We start from the raw sequence: 8,078 nt of genomic DNA on the forward strand, positions 1-8,078 counted from the left end.
AGCTCACGTCAAGATCCCTGGGGTAAGTAAAGGTGTCATTTTAACAACTTAAATCTTGTAAAATAAGGGGGTTAGAGTTCCCCCATCTGGGGTTTGAGTCCTCAAGAAGTGCTGCGGGTTCACGTCCCTAGGAAGGGAAGCATTAGGAGGTTCAAGTCCCCTCTGGATTGATGCCTTAAATTTTAGCTTTCATATTTTTCAGATTCTGTACTCCCTTAGTGTGTGACTCTGAACTTCATATAAAGTGTTAGCAAGTTCTCTTCACAGTTTTAGTTAGACAAAGCAATCATTTTCCAACCTGAGAACCAAGGACACCATTGCACCTTTGGGTCCATAAACGTATAAACAACAGCGAATTGAGGAGAGAAAACTTGGAGGATGGGACTTCATCATCTGAATCTGTAATTGGACAATGAACCCCAATTTGTAAATGGACCAAAAATTATAAAAGTGTGAAAACTTGTGACACGCCGTCCATCTTGGGTGCAGCCACGGCCGGGCTCTTCTACTGCCCAAGGTGTATCCTTTGAAGGCCTTTTAGTAAATACCTACTTTATTCCTTTAATGTTGTCATATTATTGCAAAAGTTCCATATTGTTGTCTCCTTATCACAAAAGTTTCATACCTTCTTGGTGTGGTTCCATGGGCAGCTCTTCAGAGCACTGACTCTCTCTTCCTCACCAAGTACCCAACTCACTCTTTTATAGCACTCTTCTTATTGGTTACAGCTGTGGCCTGTTAAAGTCAGGCCTGTTCCTAATATTCGGTAATTGGCCCAGCTGCAACTCCTTAGGGGTGAAATTACTTTCTGCACTATCTTTATTTTGTTATATTCTATCCCCCTACACTTTAACACTGTCTAGCCTCTGTTCCAGGTAGCCTCTCAAGGCAACAGGATCAGGAAACTTAAAGCAGTTTTATATCTGTCTGAGCTTGTAGTTTCACGAAAGAGAGAAAAAGAGAGAGAAAAAAAATTGTCATTTCATGCCACCATGAACACTATGCGCCCTTTCCCCAGTCATGCAGTTCAGTGGTATGCGGCTGCCACCACTTTGGCTCGGGCGGAAGGAAGAAGGAAGAAAGAAGGGAAAAAAACCCCAGGCTCCGTTTAAAGTACCGGAACCTGGCCCTGGCCTTGTCTGGAGCTGCTTTTATGTTGTTTTTTCCAACTGTTTTGCATTCTTTGCATTCTTGAACTCTGATAGGGGGTGTTTGTCTATGAGAGTGGTGTGTGTTGATTTGAGTTTTCTGGCATATTAACACAGGGACACCTGTGGTATAATATTCCTTTGCTGAGAGAGTGTTGAAGTGTGATTGAGTGCTGGAGTTTTGGAGTTTTCTTGAATGTTGCCTTATTTTTGCATGCGTGGTTGAAGTCATGTTTGTAGACTTGAAGTGCCCTCTTGTGTCAGTTTCAGTGATTGCAGGCTTGGCAGTCCCCCTTCTCTTTCCCCCATTACATCCTGGAAACCATTGCACATCTCTGAGGTAATTGTATTTGCTTGTATTTGCTTATAATACTGAATATGGGGGCGGTTTCTTCTAAAACTAAAGTGGGAGATGATATTCCAAATTCTCCATTGAAATAGATATTGAACCACTGGAAAAAGGATGGGAAGAGACTTGGGTCCAGGATGGTCCAGTGTGTGTGCTGGGTTCATTGTGTCTGTGCTGCGTGCCTCTTTGTGTACTGTGTCTCTGTGTATGTGTGCCTATTATTGTCTGTGTGGACACTGTATGTCTGTTAGGGAGGCAGTGCTAATAACAGCCCAGAAAGGGATGCAATTTGATTGCGTGAGAAACGATGCTCACTTTTAAAATTTCAAAGGTTTATTAAACCTCAACAAAAATACAACAGAAGACTGAATAAGGAAAAATTACAGCGCTGGGAGCGTGGATGTGACAGCCTGGTCAGAGAGCGAAAAAACTAGATAAGTTTTCCCAGAATTGTCTTGTGAGACTTTAGGGAGTTGCAGAGAAACAATGATAGCTTGTTATTATAAACAACCTGCAGGTGGTGGTTTCCTACTGTCTGTTTTCTTGTTTTTCTCAAAGATTGTTTATAAGAAAGGCGTCTTGTTAATTAGCCAATCAGGTGAAATGTGTTAATTGACCAACCAGGTCTATCTGTATTGGAACAGTGTATAAAAAGGAGAATCCAAAGTAAAGCTGCTGCGCTGTGCAAACCAGCCATGTGGTGAGTCTTTGTTTCTTACTCAACACCGACATCTGGTGACCACACCGTGTATCGCATCAATCGGCCCCTCGTTGATCACGGGACGGACACAGATGCATCGGACGCCGCTGTAATTCCATCAGGACCCCGCGGCACCTGCGTGGTCCACCTGCTTCTGGACAGCCTCCGTTCCCCCAGAGAGGTAACGACCTTTCCCTCCGTCCTCCTGGAAGGGACTGGGATCATGGTTTTGCCCTGATAGCTTAGAAGTGTGGGTGGGAACGAATTCCCCAGCACAGTGGACAGTCCGTACGTTTTGCTGGAGGTTGGGGGCCAGTGTTTCCACGATGGGGAGTCACACTTCTAAAGAAGAACATGCAATTGTTTCTGTGTGGAGGGACATGATTTCCTTAACGGGAGTCTGTCACTCTTGCGCCGAGAATGACACAGGAACAGGCGGGAGGCAATATCGTAGAAAGAGCAAAGAAGGCTTTATTCAAGAGAATCGCACGGTTTTTGTAGAGTGATACGATAGGTTCTATTTGATTGGCTAACTAACAGAAACGTCTTCCTTGCACACTGTCCTTGAGAAGAACAGAAAGACGAAGTAGAAAAACACCACCTGCAGATTGTTTATACTTAACAAGTTATCACATCTTTCCAACTCCCTAAAATTTCTCACAAGCCGCTGTGAGAAACGCTTGCCATTTCTCTCTCTCTGTCCCATTGCATCCACAGGAGTCTCTGTGTCGGATGATTTGCTCTGCGCTCCGTTAGCCTGGGCCAAATCTCATGACTTTCCGGTGGATGTGGACACTGCTTTTAGTCCGCACTTGTGGGAGGCATTGGGCCACCGGGTCTTGGAAGTAACTAAAGGGGATTCCACCGTGCCTCGACTTATGCTTGTATGGGGACTCCTGTCCCATGTCTTCTGAGGCCACACCCAGGGGGACAGCGAGTCAAAAGTGGGGACCTCAGAGGGCCAGGATGTTGCCTATGGGGGCGCCAACACGCCAGGGGGAGGATCACCAGACCGGGTGGCTGCCGGCTTTTTTCCAGCTCTGTGCAGACGGGCAGGGGGCATGGGGACTCCCCGCAGAACCTATCTCTAGTCTAGAAATTATATTCCGCCAACATATCCTTGTCCCTACGAGTCTGTGAGGCAGACGTCTCCTCCTCCTGCAAAACCAACACCGCCGAGAGCAATAGCTGCGTCTCAGCTGTGCCCAGGAGACGGCCCCTCCCTGTTTGCACCGCTTTCGACCTCTTCATCGCCACTGGTGTCACCGAAACTATCGCCGCCGAGACCAGCAGGTCGTTCTTCCCCTGCCCTGCAAAGATCAGCTGGCGAGTGTCCTAGGGTGACGTTATGATGCTTCTATCCCCAGTTGTCTATTCTGTTTATGCTGGATATTATGTTCCGTGCCTTCAAGACTGGGTCTGAAATCAGCCTGCTCACTCCCGCACAGACGGTGGGACACAGAGACGGGGCAGTATTTAGAGCTGCTTTTGTTTTGGCTTTTAGCTTTTTGCTCTTGCTCCTGCTTTGCTCTTGCTTTTGCTTCTTCTTTGCTCTTGCTTTTGCTACTGCTTGTTTGTTAGTTCAGCTAGGCAGTCTGAATTTTCCCTAGACTGCATTTCTTTCCCTTTTCTTGGAACCACTCGAGACTGCTCTGGACTGGGACCTGGAAAACACCAAGAGTTTGCACCTTGTGGCCTGCAGCAGCCATTCCCAGCGCCGGAGGGACCATCCTAAGCCACAGTGGGAAGCTGACACCACACTAGATCTGGGGGAAGGGGCCACAGATGTCGGTCAAACAGTTAATCCAGCATCTGTGGAGGAGACACAGGTGGTTCAGGGAGACCATGTTCCGCCACAAGGAGAGATTCAAGCTTTTCCCGTGTATAAGGCTGTCCCAAATTCAGGACATGCTGACAGGCATGATGTGATTGCCTGGCCGGTGGTCCAAGATTTGCAGGAGAAGGTTGCAAAATATGGCCTTGGCTCCGTACAAGTTATGCAGATTCTCAGAGTGCTAAACACAGACCTTCTTGCTCCATTTGATATTAAACATACTGCTCAGGCACTGTTCCAGCTTGTGCAATTTGAGGTTTTTCTGGACAACTGGAGGCAGGCAGCTGAAAGGGTTGCAGCAGGCAAAAGGCTTTTGCCTCAGAGAGATCCTAGGTTTTGTGTGGGGGTGGACGTTCTCCTCGGAGAACAGGCCTTTTCCAATCCTGATTTTCAGGCTACCTAGGAGTGCCGTTCTTGAGCAGAGTCAAAGGGTAGGATTTAATGCATTGTTAAGAACTATTGAAATGGCCTCCCCCAGACCACGATATACGTCAATAACTCAAGGAGCAGATGAACCCTTTTTGCCATTTGTTGAGAAGCTTGCAGCTGCCCTGGAGAAGCAGGTTGAGGATGATACCTTGAGGCAGGTTTTATGCAAGCAGTTAGCTCAGGACAACACAAACAGTGAGTGTCAGAAGATCATAGATGCTCTTCCAGGCGACCCGACGCTAACAAACATGGTCAATGCATGTGTCAAGGTAGGTGCTGTAGACCATAAAGTGTCTGCTCTGATGGTTGCTTTACAGCCAGGCCAGATATCCTCAGGGGGTGGACAACAGAAGAGCAAAAATAAAGGCAAGAAAAAGCAAGGAACACGCAAACAAACAGGACCAAGTACTGCTTTCTTGTGCTCTAGATGCCTAAGGGCAGGTCATTATTCAACCCTATGTAGGTCTAAATATCATGCTAATGGCCAATCTTTGGAAGGTGTCAGAGCCCAGGACATCCCTCTGAGGGGTCCTGGATGATCTGAGCCCCAGACAGGGGGCTTTGAAGCCCTGGCAGGGGGGTTGGAGACCCTGGCATTCAGCCAAAGACCCCTGTGGCTTTGAGTTTGACCCATGGAACAAATTGCCACCTTTATATGAGGAATTAAAGGTCACAAAAGTTTAGATAGCATAATAGTAGTAGTTATAGGGTGAAAAGAAAAATTTTGAAGAATTTTACTATAGGGGTCTAGGAGGCAAGATGGAGGAATTTAGGCATTGTCCTGTTCTTCTTCTTCCTAGCCTCCATCTTCTTGGTGATGGTAGCACTCTAGGATTAGTGTAAAGTAGAAAGTCACTGTCTAACATAGGTGATAGGTATTGGAACATAACTGTAAATATCTAATACGTAGTTTATAGTATAAAAGATAACACCAGCCCCATGGGAGGGGTGTGTGCCTCGGACTGACCTGCTGAACAGACCTCGGCAAGCCAGACAGAAAAATGTTTCAGATAAGAAATAATAAACAACCTTGAGAATGCGAGCCGAAGACTTCTGACTCCTTCTTTGACAGCTGGGTTGGGGAAAAGAGACTTTTAACACACTTCGGGGTCACCTTGACCAGAGGAGATCCCGAGAGGTAGGCCCCGGGAAATGGGAAGATGAGCGCACAGGGGAATTGTGCTCTGACACAAGTGATTCTTCAGGGCATGACACCGGCTCAGCCCTGCCCAGCCATCTCAGAGGCAGCACCCATGGCTCCGCCGGGGTGGATGTACATACCGCAACCGGAGTCATCTTAGAATCCTGTCGTGAACATAGGGTTCCTTTGGATGTGTTCAGACCTTTGGGACAAGGACTGAGTGCACTGCTTGTGGCAAGATCTAGTGTCACCCACCAAGGAATCTTTGTTCACCCAGGTGTCATTGATTCTGGCTTTTTGGGTCAAATTTGTGCTACAGTTTCCACACCCATCCCTCCTGTCACTATTCTGGCAGGGACTTGGATTGCCCAATTTGTGCCTTTTCAGTCATGTGTCCCCAGGACTGACCAGTGGATTCGTGGGAATGGTGGCTTCGGATCCACGGGACTGCCACAAGTCCTCTGGTCTGCGGATATTTCTGCTCGGCGACTCCAGATGGTGTGTACCCTGACCCTACCAAATGCCTGCCCACCGAGGATCAGGCTTCAAGGTTTGATCGACAGAGGGGAGGATGTGATAGTCATCTCCCTCTCTGCGTGGCCTCCTACGTGGCCTTTGGCTCCTGTAGGGTCAGCCATCAAATGGTTAGGGGGTGCAGCATGTGCATTGGTAAGCCAATGGTCTGTGCTGATCGGTGACACGAATGGGCAGACAGCTGCATTTCGGCCCTATGTCATTCCAACTCTGATCAATTTATGGAGGCAGGATGTATTGGCTGCCCCTGGGGGGTGCGAATTGGGATGGATTTTTGATTGGGCTCACTGCGTTGAAGGGCAGAACATATTCTACACTGCCTTTACGGTGGCTGGTGGACAAACCCATTTGGGTTCACTAGTGGCCCCTGACAAAAGAAAAATTGGTCTCTCTTCATGAATTGGTTCAGGAACAACTTCAACAGGAACACATTGAGCCTTCTACTAGTCCCTGGAATACTCCTGTCTTTGTGATAAAGGAAAAATCTGGGAAATGGAGGTTGTTACAGGACCTCCGGAAAATTAATGCAGTGATGGAAAGCATGGGGGCATTGCAGCTTGGTATGCCCTCACCCATCATGATCCCTGCGGGATGGGAGATCTTGATTGTTGATTTGAAGGATTGTTTTTCACAATTCCTTTGCATCCTGATGACAAACCAAAGTTTGCCTTCACCGTGCCTTCAATCGACAAACAAACAAACAAAAAAAACCAAACAAACAAAAAAACCCAACAAAAAAGCGGGGGATGCCTGGAGAAACCCCACAAAGTCCATTGGAAAAAGCTCTATATAAAACCACTGTATAGTGCCACAGAATTCAGAGAACCCTGTCATTTTAAATAATTTTCTCTTGTTGCATTCTTCAGGTGAGACACACCTGCCTTGAGCAAAAGTCCAGATACGGGACCTAGCCACTAATAAGTGGGAGGGCCTGTACGACCTTATCACTTGGGGCTGCGGGTATGCATGTGTTTCCACAGATAGTGGAGTATGATGGGTACCTGCAAGGTGTGTCCACCCGATTTGCGACACCAAAAACAGAACGTGGCAAACAGGCAACCTCCGAACGATGATCAAGATGATGACCATCAATCAGATGGCCCCTCCATGAGTGGGGAGTGAACATTTCATCCTTTCTTTGCTTCTGAAAAAGGACTGTTAGCAGGCTAAGACTGTTGGTTCTTTGAACAAATTAATGATAAGTTGTTACTATATTAGACTTAGTATTGAGATTGTATTAGAATAGGTAACCAATTTTAAGGTTGATAGTGTATTTCTTATAGAAGAGAATCACAAGATCCGATCTCTCAGACCATTTTAAATCCGCGTCCAATTGAGGTTCTGACTGACAACTAGCAACTGCTAGAGGAACCTCTGGAGCTGTGTTTGTTCTCCTTCCTGCAAGGGGCCCCTCAGAGGACTACAAACACCACCTCCTCCTTTAAACAAATAGGGGGACCTGTGGATGTGACAGCCTGGTCAGAGAGCGAAAAAACTAGATAAGTTTTCCCAGGATTGGTTTGTGAGACTTTAGGGAGTTGCAGAGAAACAATGATAGCTTGTTATTATAAACAACCTGCAGGTGGTGGTTTCCTACTCTCTGTTTCCCTGTTTTTCTCAAAGATTGTTTATAAGAAAGGTGTTTTTGTTAATTAGCCAAGCAGGTGAAATGTGTTGATTAATTGACCAATGTGGTCTGTCTGTATATAAAGTGAGAGAATTTCGAAGTAAAGCGAGATGCTGTGCAAACCAGCCTTCTGGGGAGTCTGTGTCGTTTCTTACTCAACAGTGACAGGTTCCAACCTTGGTTCCCAGGAAAAACCAAGATGAGATAGGAGCCTTGGCCCCCCTGCTTGGAGCCTCTGGAATGTGTTTTGTCTTTCTACCTAGGGAAAAGGTAGGGAAATACATTGGGACTAGCGACAAATATAATAATAGGCTAC

The 8,078-nt window shown here is 46.7% G+C and overlaps 1 long non-coding RNA gene across 1 annotated transcript; it reads left to right on the plus strand.

Moving 5' to 3' along the window:
• Positions 1-1,463: 1,463 nt before the first annotated feature.
• On the plus strand, positions 1,464-7,845 carry LOC135289043 (uncharacterized). Its single transcript, XR_010351853.1, has 3 exons — positions 1,464-1,488; positions 2,142-2,378; positions 2,915-7,845. It is a non-coding gene; the product is annotated as an uncharacterized LOC135289043 (long non-coding RNA).
• The last annotated feature ends 233 nt before the right edge of the window (positions 7,846-8,078 follow it).

The sequence above is a fragment of the Passer domesticus genome, chromosome W, assembly GCF_036417665.1.
Source record: "Passer domesticus isolate bPasDom1 chromosome W, bPasDom1.hap1, whole genome shotgun sequence".
Classification (NCBI taxonomy): Eukaryota; Metazoa; Chordata; class Aves; order Passeriformes; family Passeridae; genus Passer; species Passer domesticus.